Below are 15,738 nucleotides of genomic sequence, written 5' to 3'. Positions count from 1 at the left end.
GTCTGGTAGAGAAGGGACCACCGGTCTTGATGAACTAGGCTCATCCACTCGGTAATCGTTCCTGAGAGGCCAGCTATCATAGGATAGAAGTGGTTGTGTGGTTTGGCATAAGCAGGGCCTCAGGGAACAAATAAGATGACCAGCAGGGGACCAAGACCTGACACCAGGATTGTTGTGCCTCCCCTGTCCTCTGCTCACCTCTGTGGCTTCACACAGTGTCCCCTGTGGCCCCTCGGACCGAGGAAGCCACTCTACAGCAGAGCAGGGGGCGTTAGCCTGTAACTGCAGGACCCACCCTCCTATCACATTCCCACCTCCAGAGGCTACAAGGCAGGACCGGGCAGGGTGGTGATTCACAAACAGGCAGCCGAGGCAGCCCCTGGATAATGATGAGTCCCCTGGTGCTGGGGTTCGCAAACCAGCGCAGGGGTCAAAGGTTTCCTTTGGTTTTTCACGTTATCTTTGCCTGTTGTCGCACCACGAACCTGGAGTTTCACAGAGACAGATGCCAAATGGCCTGAAGAGATTTATTGTCTTCCATAGAAGATTTCCCCAAATCCTGCTTTAATCAATAACCATTATAGGCTGCCATCTCCACAGTCTGTGGACGATATGAATGTGGGACCAAAGAGTAGAAGTGGGGGTGCCCCTTCTCACCCTCAGGTCCCATGTCACACTTTGGGGGACTGGGCTCCCGTCCCTCTTGGGGACCAGGCTGAGTGGATTTTGTTGGGGTGAGTCCTCACGCAAGGGGATAAGATGCCAGTTGAGAGTGTGATTTGGGTCCCTTCACAGGTGGGAAGGTACTGGAGGCCCTGGGCTTCTCGGGATGCCAAGATGTGGAATGAACTTAGTGAGCTGCAGGGGAAGAGCTCTGACCACTAAGGGGATATATCTGGGGAAGTGAGAGCCTAGGGCGGCTCAAACGGTGTATGCCTGGTAAAGTGGCCTGGGAGTTCAAGAGCAGGGGGTCGTGTGGAGGAGAAGGGTTTGTGTGAACCAATGAGATCAGTGGTGTGTGCTTTTCAGAGGGTGTCTGGGTTCCTCCTCACAGGAAGTCGCCTGTCCCAGCCCTGCCACGGGGACCCCCACTCCTGGAAGGATGAGTAAGGGGCTGGGAGCTTAGGGATAGCAGTGTTTCCTGCCGTGCTCTCTCCTTGTCCTCTCGCCTCCCCACCTCCCATTGTCTGAGCATTACTTTTTCAACCAACTTGCCCTTTTGCTGGCCTGAAAGTGGCCAACCAGCCCAGCAGCTGCCAACAAGGAAAGGAGCTCACCTAGGGATTGAGGGAGGAGGCAGAGGCAACACCGCGCCCATAGGCTCTCTACCCAAGGCCAGCTTAGGTCCTGCTCTCTGGTTATAATGCATCATCCCCGCCTTCTGCCAGCAGGTTCACCAGGAGCTCACCACCCTGCGCATCGTGGACACAGTTGGGCAGCAGAAGCAGGACCAGGATGGCAAGACTGAAGTTGGAGCCAGCAGCCCTTGCCACCTGGAGTCCTGGGGTGACCCAGCCGTGAGTAGGAGCCTGGTTGGCCAGAAGGGAATGAGTCCCCAGAGTCCTCCCACTGGAGTCTCTCCTGGTGGCTCCCCCCAGGCTCCCCACACCCTCTGTGGGACTGTTGTTCCTCAAAATTTCAATTATCTCTCCCTCACCTTTCTTCTATCCATCCCCTTCTCTGGATCCCCATGTTCCTTGTGTTTTTTTAGTGGCACTAACACCTGATAATGGGGCTTCCCAGGTGGCTCAGCGGTGAAGAATCCGCCTGTCAATGTGGGAGATGTCTGTTCCATCCCTGGATGGGGAAGATCCCCTGGAGGAGGAAATGGCAACCCACTCCAATATTCTTGCCTGAGGAAATCCCATGGACAGAGGAGGCTAGCGGGCTACAGTCCACAGGATCACAGAGATAAGACTTAGTGACAAAACAACAACTCCTGAGACAGGGGTTGGTGAGTCCTCAGCATATACAAATTAGGATTACCTGCATGATCTCCTCAGGTCCTAAATGAATATTTAGCCTCTATTCCTTCCCTTAGGTAGCATTTCCATTTACAAATGTGTAAATTGAGGCATGGCGAGATGAAGAACCTAGCACAGTCTGAATTGCGTCCAGATTCCCGTTTCTGGAGGTCCTAAATGAATATTTAGCCTCTATTCCTTCCCTTAGGTAGCATTTCCATTTACAAATGTGTAAATTGAGGCATGGCGAGATGAAGAACCTAGCACAGTCTGAATTGCGTCCAGATTCCCGTTTCTGGAGGTATCTATAGTCCACATCCGTGAAACTGCTTCAGGTGTTAATTCCAACCTCCCCAGCCCTCCACCTCTAATCTCAAGCCTGGGGATCTGGTGTGAGGCCGGGGTTCAGGGGCATGCCTGGGGTGAGTCTGGTTGCCCAGGTCCCCGGGGCCCATGATCCTCATGCCGGGCCGACCTGGCCCATCTCTGACGGCAGCCTTCTGACTTCCTCCTGTTCTCCCAGTCCTTCCTCCCTGTGGTCTGAGTCTATCAGGGGCTTCCAGGTTGCCTCCTCCGGGGGATTCAACCTGGGCTCCCACACCCAGCCCTTCATAAGGGAGTCTATCCCCACACAGGTCACCTGGCCCCACCAAGCTCTTATCCCACACAACCCTGAGTCCTGCCCACCCTTGTGGGTCTCTTGTCTTCCAACCAGCCCCCCAGCACAGGTCCCTCCCACACAGAGACTAGTGAGTCAGTTGAGAACATTCTTATCTCCTTTGCACTTGTTGATTCAGAGTTTGCTGCTCTCCGTGGGTAGCAGCTGGGTGCCCCAAGGTAGAGCATGGTGCTGGACTGGGTGTGAGTCAGGGCTTCTACCAGATAAGCCTGCGTGTGGCAACGCAGTCACACAACTCATCAGGATCCCAAGGACCTGCAGTGATTGTCTTAGCCTGGGCTGGGGTCACGTGGAGGTGGAGCAGAGCTGAGAGATCATCTAGAGCCAAGCTTTGGGTCCTCCATGTGCGTGCGTGTGTGTGTGTGTGCACATGTTGGGGGGAGGGATGGTTGTTGGGAGTCTCCTGTCTGGAGCGCTGCTGGCTGATGCAAGGCATGGTCTTCAAATGTTGACCAGAGCACCAGACACTTTGCTGACTCTGCTGGGACAGGGAGTGGGCAAGTAATTCTGTGCCCATGGTCTCTAAGAGTGGAGTCTCCATTTCCCACAGTCCTCCAGTGCTCCAGATCATAAACCCTCTTCATTTCCAAAACAGGAGTGGGCGTGGGGCTGCTTCTCCCAGTGCTGCACAAGCGCTGGGGTGCCTGATATAGGGCACAAACCTCCTGCTCCTTAGGCAGAATGCCCCAGTTTGTGATGACTCCTCCATTTCAGAGTACCTGGCCAAAGGGTCCCAACTAGATCCCTTCTTTTCTGCTCCTGCTCTTCTCAGTGTGGTTCCTTCTCTATGTTGTTTGTAGAGGGGATGTTCTGCCGGTTTCAGGTCATTTTCTCAGAAAGAGAGCTGTTGTGTATGTGGTTGTAGTTTTGGTGTGTTCGTGGGAGAGCGGAGCTCAGGGCTTCCTACTTGGCCATCTTGATTTTGCCTTTGTGCGATCAATGATCTTTCATGTTAGTATTGTAATTGTTTTGGGGTGCCAGGAACCATGTGCACATTGCCATCTGATATGTGTGTGTGTCCTGACTGCTCCATTGACCCGTCCATCTCTCTCCTGAGACTCCTGAGTCCCTGAGACACAACAATATCAAACTTAGGCCAATTAATAACAATTAATAACCTTACCTCTACATGTCCCATTGACAGGAAGAATCACGCTTCTCTCACTTTAAATCCAAAGACAGAAATGGTGAAGCTTTTGAAGAAGGCATGTCAAAGCCAAGATGGGCCAGAAACTAGGCCTCTTGCCCCAAATAGTTAGTCAAGTTGTGAACACGAAGGAAAAGTTCTTAAAGGAAATCAAAAGTGCTCCTCCAGTGAACTCACGAATGAGAAGATAGCAAAACAGCCTTACTGCTGATACGGAGAATCTTTCAGTGGACTGGACGAAAGATCACAACACTGCTTTAGGCCAAAGCCTAATCTAGAGCAAGGCCCTAGCTCTCTTCAATTCTATGAAGGCTGAAAGAGGTGAGGAAGCGCAGAAAAAAAGTTGAAAGCCAGTAGAGATTGGTTCATGAGGTTTAAGGAAAGAAGCCACCTTCCTAACATAGAGCGCAGAGTGGAACGTTGAGAGTTGATGCAGAAGCTGCAGCAAGTCATCCAGAAGATCTAATAAAATAATCTCTGAAGACAGCTGTCCTAAATTAGAGCTTTCCAGTGTAGAGAAAACAGTGTTCTATTGGAAGAAGATGCCCCCGAGGACTTGCATAGCTAGCAAGGAGAAGTCAGTGCCTGGCTTCAAAGATTCAAAGGATAGGCTGACCCTCTTGTTCGGGGCTAATGCAGCTGGTGACTTGAAGTTGAAGCCAAGCCTCACTTACCTTCTGAAAATCCTAGGGACTTTCAGAATTATGCTAAATCTACTTTGCCTGTGCTCTGCAAATGGAACAACAAAGTCTAGATGACAGCATATCTCTTTACAACACTGATTACCAAAAACATTAAATCCAATGTTGAGACCTACTGCTCACAAAAAAAGATTCCTTTCAAGATATCACTGCTCATTGAGAAAGCACCCAAGGGCCCTGATGGAGAAGTACAATGAGATTCATGTTGTTTTCACACCTGCTAACACAGAATCCGTTCTGCGGCCCACAGATCAAGGGGTAGTCACGATGTTCAAGTCCTGGTATTTAGGAAATAGTTTCTGGAAGGCTATAGCTGCCACAAATAGTGATTCCTCTGATGGGTCTGGGCAAAGTCAATTGAAAACTTTCTAGAGTGAATTCACGATGATAAGTTCCACCCAAAACATTTGTGATTCATGAGGAGAGGTTGAAATAACAACATTAATAGGAATTTGAAGAAGTTGATTTTAACCTTCTGAGATGTCTTTGAGGGGTTCAAGAGTTCACTGGAAGAAGTAATTACAGATGTGGTGGAAATAGCAAGAGAGCTAGAATGAGAAGTGGAGCCTAATGTGAAGATGGGATTGATTGTTACAATCTCATGATAAAATTGGAATAAATGAGAGGTGACTCTAATGTATGAGCAAAGAAAGTGGTTTCTTAATATGGAATCTACTCCTGGTGAAGATTCTGTGAAGATTGTTGAAATGACAACAAGGGACTTAGAATATTATAAGTTTAGAATAAATTTAGTTGAAAAGGCAGCAGGAGGGTTGGAGAGGATTAAGTCTAATTTTGAAAAAAGTTCTAGTGTGGGTAAAACGCTGTCAAAGAGCATTGCATGCTAAGAGAAATCTTCTGTGAAAGGTAGAGTCAAACAATGTGGCAAAGTTCATTGTTGTCTTATTTTCAGAAATTGCACTACCCACCCCAACCTTCAGCAACCACCACCCTGATCAGTCAGCAGCCATATACATTGAAACAAGACCCTCCACCAGCAAAAAGATGGTGACTCCCTGGAGGCTCAGATGATGCTCAACATATTTTATTTTAGACACAAAGTGTTGTATATTAAGGCCTGTACATTATTTATTTAGACATAAAGGTACTGCACACTTAACAGACTTCCACGTCAATATAACATTATATGCAGTGGAAATGAAAAATTTGTGTGATTCCCCTCATTGTGAAATTCACTTTATTGCTCTGGTCTGGAACCCAGCCTACAATCTCCCTGAGGGCAGCCTGTATCTACATGGCTTTTAGTCCAGGTTTTCCAGCCTAGAACTAACATCGGGATGGTTGCGTAGTAGGGTAAACATATGACCTACTGTTGGGATATGGTGAAATATACATTTAAAAATTCAAAGAATTTAAGGATCACTTCACAGCTGGACTGCATGTTACTTTAGGAGTGATCCTTAAATTCTCTGTTTCCACAAGAAATAAAGCATTATCATTGGTTTTATTTAATCCCATCATGTGGAGGAATGGTGAAATACCACGACTTTTCTCCTGGATTAGAAAACAGGCATGAAATACTTAACTTTTTTGCAATATAGAGATGTTGATTTCAGGATCACTATAAAGGCTTCCCAGGTGGTGCTGGTGGTAAAGAATCGGCCTGCCAACGCAGGAGACACAGGAGACATGGGTTCGATCCCTGGGTCAGGAAGATCCCCTGGAGAAGAAAATGGCAACCCACTCCAGCACTCCCTTGCCTGAAGATTTCCATGAACAGAGGAGCTGACAGGTTACAGTCCTTGGGATCCCAAAGAGTCGGACATGATTGTGTAACTTTCTTTCCCTTTCACTTTCACACATGCATCTATTCTTCCCCAATGCCCCTCCTATCCCCACCCAGACTGCTACATAACATTGAGCAGAGTTCTATGTGCTATACAGTAGGTCCTTGTTGGTTATCCATTTTAAATAAATCAGTGTATGCATGTTGACCCCAGACTCCCTAACAATCCCTTCCCCCCGTCCTTTGCCCCTGGCAACCATAAATTCATTCTCTAAGACTGTGAGTCTTTCTGGTTTGTAAGTAAGAGCACTTGTATCACGACTTTTTGGATTCCGCATGTAAGGGATGTCGAAAGGTGTTTCAGCTTCTCTGAAAGTTTTGTTGCTGAACCACGTAAAGACGTCGGGATTCTTGGACTCCGGAGGAAAAGAATTCAACCCGGGGCCAGAGACGAGGCTTGATCGCTCAGAGCTTTTGTGTAATAAAGTTTTATTGAAGTATAAAGGAGAAAGCTTTAAATATAAATAGAAAGTATAAATAGAGAAAGCTTCTGACATAGGCATCAGAAGGGGGCAGAAAGGATACCCAGCTGCTAGTGTTAGCAGTGGAGTTATATACTCTAAGATAACAGGATTAGCCAGAAGGTTTAATCCAGAGACTGTCCTCAGGCAGGATACATTATTGTTATATAATCCTACGGAATACAGGTATCAAGACCATCCCCATGGAAAAGAAATGCAAAAAAGCAAAATGGCTGTCTGAGGAGGCCTTACAAATAGCTGGGAAAAGAAGAGAAGCGAAAAGCAAAGGAGAAAAGGAAAGATATCCCCATCTGAATGCAGAGTTCCAAAGAATAGCAAGGAGGGATAAGAAAGCCTTCCTCGGTGATCAATGCAAAGAAATAGAGGAAAACAACAGATTGGGAAAGACTAGAGATCTCTTCAAGAAAATTAGAGATACCAAGGGAACATTTCATGCAAAGATGGGCTCGATAAAGGACAGAGATGGTATGGACCTAACAGAAGCAGAAGATATTAAGAAAAGGTGGTAAGAATACACAGAAGAACTGTACAAAAAAGATCTTCATGACCCAGATAATCACAATGGTGTGATCACTCACCTAGAGCCAGATATCCTGGAATGTGAAGTCAAGTGGGCCTTAGAAAGCATCACTACGAACAAAGCTAGTGGAGGTGATGGAATTCCAGTTGAGCTATTTCAAATCCTCAAAGATGATGCTGTGAAAGTGCTGCAGTCGATATGCCAGCAAATCTGGAAAACTCAGCTGTGGCTGAGGACTGGAAAAGGTCAGTTTTCGTTCCAATCTCAAAGAAAGGCAATGCCAAAGAATGCTCCAACTACTGCACAATTGCACTCATCTCACATGCTAGTAAAGTAATGCTCAAAATTCTCCAAGCCAGGCTTCAGCAATATGTGAACCGTGAACTTCCGGATGTTCAAGCTGGTTTTAGAAAAGGCAGAGGAAACAGAGATCAAATTGCCAACATCCGCTGGATCATCGAAAAAGCAAAAGAGTTCCAGAAAAACATCTATTTCTGCTTTATTGACTATGCCAAAGCCTTTGACTGTGTGGATCACAATAAACTGTGGAAAATTCTGAAAGAGATGGGAATACCAGACCATCTGACCTGTCTCTTGAGAAACCTTTATGCAGGTCAGGAAGCAACAGTTAGAACTGGACATGGAACAACAGACTGGTTCCAAATAGGAAAAGGAGTATGTCAAGGCTGTATGTTGTCACCCTGCTTATTTAACTTATATGCAGATGACATCATGAGAAACGCTGGGCTGGAAGAGACCCAAGCTGGAATCAAGATTGATGGGAAAAATATCAATAACCTCAGATATGCAGATGACACCACCCTTATGGCACAAAGTGAAAAAGAGCTAAAGAGCCTCTTGATGAAAGTGAAAGAGGAGTGTGAAAAAGTTGGCTTAAAGCTCAACATTCAGAAAACTAAGATCATGGCATCTGGTCCCATCACTTCATGGGAAATAGATGGGGAAACAGTGGAAACAGTGTCAGACTTTATTTTTGGGGGATCCAAAATCACTGCTGATGGTGATTGCAGCCATGAAATTAAAAGACGCTTACTCCTTGGAAGGAAGGTTATGGCTGACCTAGATAGCATATTTTAACGCAGAGACATTACTTTGCCAACAAAAGTCCGTCTAGTCAAGGCTATGGTTTTTCCAGTGGTCATGTATGGATGTGAGAGTTGGACGGTGAAGAAAGCTGAGCGCCGAAGAATTGATGCTTTTCAACCGTGGTGTTGGAGGAGACTCTTGAGAGTCCCTTGGACTGCAAGGAGATCCAATCAATCCATCCTAAAGGAGATCAACCCTGGGTGTTCGTTGGAAGGCCTGATTTTGAAGCTGAAACTCCAATACTTTGGCCACCTCATGAGAAGAGCTGACTCATTGGAAAAGACCCTAATGCTGGGTAGGATTGGGGGCAGGAGGAGAAGGGGACGACAGAGGATGAGATGATTGGATGGCATCACTGATTCGATGGACATGGGTTTGGGTAAACTCCGGGAGTTGGTGATGGACAGGGAGGCCTGGCGTGCTGCGATTCATGGGGTCGCAAAGAGTCGGACACGACTGAGCGACTGAACTGAACTGAACTGATGAAGGTGCAAAATAGCTAATATTATTACTACAAGAAATATAACTGCACAGCAAACCCCTGTGCTGATATAAAACACACGGGTAGAAGTAGCTGGAGTTGCATGAACAGGATCATAGATAGTTCTGCTAGTGGCTTTGTCCAAGACCGAAGTTTTTATTTCAACTTTTTTGTAGCACATTTTCCTTCCTTTCACATTTTTGAAGAAGGGAAGTTTTTGAAGAATTTACTGTCAAGTTGAGCTGCATTTAGTATCATAACCTCATCATCTACTTTGCAGAAAAGGAAAGCTACAGCCGATATAGTGCGTGGAAATCCCCCTACCCCGTGCATCCCGCACCCCCCACCCCCACCAAGCAGAAATGTTGACCTGGGGCAGGTCTACGAAATTGTCTACTTGGAAACCTGCTTATATTCAACTTGGACTCTGCAAGCCAAGTGAAAGGCAGGACATCTGTTTCGCTGGGTACTAACAGGTTAAAGGATAGACGTAGTGCCTAATAAGGTCACTTCTCTAACACAAAAAAATCTGCATCTAGACCACTGAGCCGGCGCACCGGTTCCCCGCTCAGGAAGAGGTTCGCACCGGGAGAGATCCGGGTGGAGCCGCGCCCCGGGGCCCGGGAGCCTGGGGTTAAGCCAGCAGCTGCGGCTCAAAAAGAGCAAGGCAAGAACCTTTCAGCAGGAAGCGAGCCGCCGCCGCCTCCTGGGCACCCGGGTCCGCTCTGCGTTTATAACTTACGGCCAGGAAAGGGCGCTGGTCCTTCAAGGGCCGGAGATGTAGGGACCAGAAGGGTCTCTTTGGCACAGGTCGGGGCGGGAGGGTGTGCTTTTCGGGGCGGGTCTGGGTCTCTTCTACGCGGGATGGCCGACTGGTGCCAAACCGCCCGGCTTCAGGGCTCCCACTTCCCAGGGGCAGTCTGGACCCTTGGGGGTTTCAACCCTATTTCCTGCCGCGTCTCGGCCCCCTCTTCTCCCATCGTCACCTCCCAAATTCCTGGCATTACTACTTCACCCAGGTCACCCCTGTTCTGACCCGGAGAGCCGGCAAGAAGCCAGGAGGAGCCTCCGAGGACCAAACGGGCCGAGGGAAGGGAAAGAGGTGGGGGCGGCGGCGCTACCCTGCAAGAAGTTTCGCGAACCCCCGCGGACACCACCCCCATCTCCTTTTCGGGTCATAACCCATCCAACCTCCTCGCGTACCCCCGCCACGCCCCGCGCAGGGTCATCCCCGAACTCACCGCTGGACGTCCCGCTGAAGAAGAAAACTAGAAGCAAAACGAGGAAGCGAAGACTGGTCTTGGAGCCACCCATCTCTCCCTTTGCCACCTGGATCTCAAATTTGCAGGAGTGCGAGGCTGCCAAGTCAGAATGGGCGATCCTCTCCCGTGAGGCCACAATACTGTCTGGACCTCCGCTCATACGCAGAGTGCCTGGCCCGCCCCTCGGCTGACGGGGCTTGGGCGGGGCTCTCAAGCCAGCTCACTCACTCGCGGGGGCGGGGGTTTCTGTCTGTACTCGTCTGCACTCGTGCTTACGCGGTGCCTCCACTTGCGCCGGTGATAGGAGACCGCCAGGTTCTTGTTGCTGAAGCTGCAACTCCAATACTTTGACCACTCGATGCGAAGAACTGACTCACTGCAAAAGACCCTGATGCTGGGAAAGATTGAAGGCGGTAGGAGAAGGGGACGACAGAGGATAAGATGGTTGGAAGGCATCACCGACTTGATGGACATGAGTTTGAGTAAACTCCTGGAGTTGGTGTTGGTCTTGCAGTCCATGGGGTCGCAAAGAGTCGAACACGACTGAGCGAGAACTGTAGGCTCTTGTTCCTCCCCTTGTTCCTTATCAGTCTTAAGTCTCTTGTTCCTTAACAGATCGGGGCACTCAGGCCAGTTGTCGGAGTCGGGAGGTGACAAGGGACAAAAGAAAATCCCTGTTCGGGCCACTGGGTCGGGTCAGTCAGCGGACAAGCTTGTCCCTAAGTACCTGAATGGTCAGGGCATCAGTCGCAGTGACGAAATCCCACCAGAGTCGCCATCTGTTACAGAAAGGGGGACTCCTTGCAGGGTCAGAGAGTGGGCTTTTGTCTAACAGTGGGAAATGAATTGTTCCATGAGACACACATGCTGACAAATCAAGAGGCTTTTTTGGGAAGGGGGTACAGGGCGGAGAGCAGCAGGGTAAGGGAACCCAGGAGAACTGCTCTGCCTCATGGCTTGTAGTCTCAGGTTCTTTGGTGATGGAGTTAGTTTCTGGGTTATCTCTGGCCAATCATTCCAACTCTCGGTCCTTCCTGGTGTCAGAAATGTGTTCTGGTGAGCTTTATTGATATTTCTGAGAGTTTATTTATATAGTGCTTACTCTCCCTTAACCCAATTAAATCCAGCTCAATTACAAATTCATTTCCATGTAAAGACAGAACCAGAGATCTCCTTGTTTTACTGCTTTGGTTTTAAAAATGCTAATTTTTTTCCCTCACTCTGGGGGACCACAGATGGACCAGATGGTTCCTGAGAACCCAGGTGAAAGACTTACATTTTTGGAGGGGAAAAATGCAAGCTCCCTTTTTTGTTTGTTTTGTTTTTCAAGTCTTCCAAAATGATTGTGAACAGAGACTGCAGCCATGAAATTAAAAGATGCTTGCTCCTTGGAAGAAAAGCTATGACAAACCTAGACAGCATATTAAAAAGCAGAGACATCACGTTCCCAACAAAGGTCCCTATAGTCAAAGCTATGGTTTTTTCAGTAGTCATGTATGGATGTGAGAGTTGGACCATAAATAAGGCTGAGCACTGAAGAATTGATGCTTTTGAGCTGTGGTGTTGGAGAAGACTCTTGAGAGTCCCTTGGACAGCAAGGAAATCAAACCAGTCAATCCTAAAGGAAATCAGTCCTGAATATTCATTGGAAAGACTGATGCTGAAGTTGAAGCTCCAATACTTTGGCCACCTGATGTGAAGAGCCAACTCATTGGAAAAGACCTGGGAAAGATTGAAGGCAGGAGGAGAAGGGGATGACAGGGGGCGAGATGGTTGGATGGCATCACTGACTCAATGGACATGAATGTGAGCAAGCTCCAGGAGATGGTGAAGGGCAAGGAAGCCTGGTTTGCTGCAGTCCATGGGGTCGCAAAGAGTCAGACATGACTGAGTGACTGAACAACAAGTAACCCATGCCCACAATTGTAGCAGAGCTTTGCAGGAGCATTTGGACAGACAAAAGTACATAAAACAAAGATGCTTTTGAATTCACTGACTGAGAGAACCTAACAATGACAGGAAATTAACAAACAAGAAACAAAGAGAGGGTCTTACTGGGAAGTGGCCTCTGGGGCACTTTGTCCAGCCCAGCCCAACTCATGTCTCAACTGGCCCTTCTGCAAGGGGGCCAGTGGGAACCTCAAGCCTGAGGTGGGAACACAAAACAAACAAGTGGTGGTGAAAAAGGTGAGCCAACAGGGAGTCTCTTGGATGTAAAAGGACAAGAGTGTAGGTATGAGGACCAAGGGAGAGCAAAAGGGAGGAGAGACAGAAAAGACTGAAAAACTGAAAGGGAGCCATTGCCTTTTCAACCCCTGTACCCTGCGGGTGTCTATTTCTTCAGGCCCCAACCTGCAGGCTTCCAGAAAGGGCCAGTGAAGGAGGGAGCACCCTGTCCACTGGCCACTGGGGTGATCAAGCCCAGAAACCAGCCCCTTGTACATCAGCTGTGGGACTGAAGCCCAGAGGTGGGATTCTCACCCATGACTAAACTAGCATATAGAAATCTGCCACGGAGCTTCTCTTGGCAACAGGAAAATAGAAGTGAGACTACTGGTATGATCAGACTTGTGGCCACTACCTAATAAGAGGTTTGAACCTCTATCATTCTCACAAATCTCCTGTGAGGCAGAACCTGCTGGATCAAGACCTGCGGGGTATGAAGTGGGTCTCTCTCATCAAGGTGAGCCATTGACAGCCAGAGGGGCTTTGTCTCCTAAGTCGAGAGGAGTGATGCTGTCCTTGCTGAGGGCCACTCTCTCAGAAGGAGAGGACAGAGATAGAAGAGGCCAGAGAGAGGAGAAGGGGAGAGATAATAGAGGAGGGAAAGGGACCAAGGGGGAGGGGGAGAGCGATGCCTGAATGAGGGGCCCAGGGGCCAGGAAGGCAGACTTACCAAACCTGGTGACTCTGAGCCTAGGTTTATGTGGCCACTTGTGACAACAGGGAAGTGGCACCCCGAGACCACAGAGATGCACAGATACTCTCCCAGAAAGGTAACAATAGCCCTTCATGGTTGCCACAGAGTATGTTAGTGACCAGGCTTCTCAGCCTCCTTAATCAATAGAAGTGGATAAGGGGCCAGATGAGAAATTCAGGCAAGGATTCACTAGGACACGTGCTGCAGTGTGAGGGAGCAAGCACAAGCAACAACTTTCTTTGCTCATTCCCTTGGGTTGGGGGCAGTGGGGGGAGGCAGACTGGTCGCTTATATAGGGTGAGGTTAAGGGTGGGTCAAGGGTTCGGACCTGAGAGATGGCTTAGGTGGTCTGCGCTGGCAGATTCACTTCTCTGAACCTTTGATCCCCTCGTCTACCACCTGACTCAGGAATTTCTGGATTTTCTCTTTCATGGCATGTGGGCCAGGCCTTTCTCCAGGCTTCCAAGACCCATCCTAGCGTGAGATCAGCAGCATCTCCCAGCCTTGCTAAGTCCTGTGACCCCTAATTGTGAACTCTCCCTTCTCCAGCTTTGGGTTCTGTGCTCATCCTCCCCCACTGTGATCCTGCTTCCTCAGGAGTAACCCCTAAAAGCTCCCCATCTCTCCTCAGGACACTCGGAGACATTCTCACAGTCCTCTGTATTTAGGCCTCTCCTTTTGAGCTGGCCTGGCCCATCTCTGGAAAAAATTGTGTCGTTTCATGCTAGGTGTGGAGCTTTTGAACAGAGAGGAGATAGACATATCCAGGGCCATGCGGTTTTTGGCCTGATCAAGGCTTCCTCCTCTTCCTCAGCCAGTAACTGAGGTGTGTTTGGGGGCTGCGGGGGGCAGGCGGAGCCATCCTTCTCTGTCAGCCCAGCCCTGCAGCCTTACTCTGCTCTCACAGAACTGGGGGAGGAGGCCTATGGTCTTCTTCTCCCAACCTCACCCTCACTGTGTTTTGCCTTCACACGTGCTCACTCCCTTTCCTATAATTTCACCGTTAATCCTCAGCCCAGTCCTGGACACCCATGGTGTGAGGTTCAAGGCCACGTGGACGGAGAGGTTTTTCTCTCCTATGATTGTGGTCATGCTAACATCATGTTCATGCGTCCCCTGGGAGAAGAAGTAAACAAACCATGAATATCTCGAAATCACAGACCGAAACACTCAGAGACATTGGGTATTTGCTCAAGGAGCAGTTGCCTGACGTTACACTGGGGAAACACACAGCCGGTGTGAGTGAGAAAGTCCAAATGCAGGAGGAGTAGACTGGGGGCTTAGCTAGATTCACTGTATTTGGATAAAAAAATAAAGTTGCATATTGTCCTTCTCTTATAGTCCAGTGGAAGGAGCAGGCCTTGAAGAGCACAGGTCCAGATTAGCTGGGCCCAGGGGAGGTGGACCCCGGTGGGGCAAAGATTCCGTCAGGCCCAGAGGCTGAGCTCTTTCTTTCGCATGGTGGGGTCAGACCCTCTGGCCCTGCAGGGCAGGATGACGTGCTGGTGTGAAGACGATGAACACATGGGTGGATCCTGGCAGACTGACTTCCATAGACAGACACTGACAGAGACGTGACTGGTTTCCTCCCAAGGATTCCAAAGGGAGACTGGAAGGTCTGGATTGAGCAAGTTGTGGTGACCTGGAAGACAATGCTAGAGATAACAGGGAACTGAGAAGAGGGGCAGGAAGTGGTAGTTCTCTGAGAATGAGACTGACCTACCCACCTCTGTGTATTGCGGAGGGGTAGGAGGAAGCATTGAGAAAGTGATCCATCCATGGTGACTGTGTCTGGGGAGAACAACGACCCCAGGGATGTTCCTCCATCCATCCTTTGTCTTCTCACACCCTGCGTCTCCTCCTCGCCGTGTCTAACTTGGTCCACTCACTATGGATTTCTTTCTTGCTCATCGTGTACACGAGGGCATCATTCTGTTTCCAGAGACTGACTTATCACTGTTTCTCATTCTGAGAACCTTTTTCTCATCTCACCTGGCCTATTTATTTAAATTCTTCATAACACCTCAAATGTCAGCTCCTGAGAAGACTTCACTGTACCCATTCGTGTCACCTCCTCCTTGTCACAGCAGAAGTGAGTGGTCATTTTGTAACCCCTGCTCCCCCCATTACCCCTCTGAGCTCCTTGAGGTCAGGGCCCAAACCCTGTCTCGGTTCCAATCCCAGGGCCGTGCACCTGGCACAAAGTCAAGGGGCAGGAAACACCTGCGCCACAAGATAACCTGAGGCAGTAGGAGGAAGGTGGCATCTCTTCAGACTTGGGGTCTGGACAAGGGCTTTCATTCCTGCATCTCCTTTTCAGCACCACCAACCATGGCCCCGGCACCTCTCAACCCAAGGCCACAGCCATCACACCTGGCTCCTGGGTCTTCTGCAGTGTTCTGACTTGCTCTCTTCCCCTTCTCATCCAAGGCGCATCCTTTAGAGTATCAGGTCTGGGCCAGGGAGGCTGGTGTGAGGATGGGAAAGGTGAATTCCCAGCTGACTCCTGCTCCATCATCTGACCTTCTCATCCTGGAAGTGAGACCAAGCGAAGAAGACTGTATTATTCTGGGTTCTCCTGAGAACCAAAAGTCATGAGAATATGTAGAGGTAGAGATAGATCTGGACAACTACTCTGAGGGCTTGGTTTACATGATTAAGAAGGCGG

General features: G+C 49.0%; 1 long non-coding RNA gene across 1 annotated transcript in view; it reads right to left on the bottom strand.

Moving 5' to 3' along the window:
- Positions 1 to 14,243: 14,243 nt before the first annotated feature.
- LOC145521411 (uncharacterized) overlaps positions 14,244 to 15,738 on the bottom strand; it is a 19,649-nt gene continuing 18,154 nt past the window's right edge. Inside the window, exons 7-8 of the long non-coding RNA XR_014065371.1 lie at positions 14,798 to 15,602; positions 14,244 to 14,712 (exon numbers count right to left, since the gene is read on the bottom strand). This is a non-coding gene — a long non-coding RNA (uncharacterized LOC145521411). The remainder of the gene's footprint in view (positions 14,713 to 14,797; positions 15,603 to 15,738) is intronic.

The sequence above is a fragment of the Giraffa tippelskirchi genome, chromosome 9, assembly GCF_054371585.1.
Source record: "Giraffa tippelskirchi isolate mGirTip1 chromosome 9, T2T-mGirTip1v1.2.pri, whole genome shotgun sequence".
Lineage (NCBI taxonomy): Eukaryota > Metazoa > Chordata > Mammalia > Artiodactyla > Giraffidae > Giraffa > Giraffa tippelskirchi.
The sequence above is the reverse complement of the archived record's forward strand: the minus strand, read 5'-3'. Positions and strand labels throughout refer to the sequence as shown.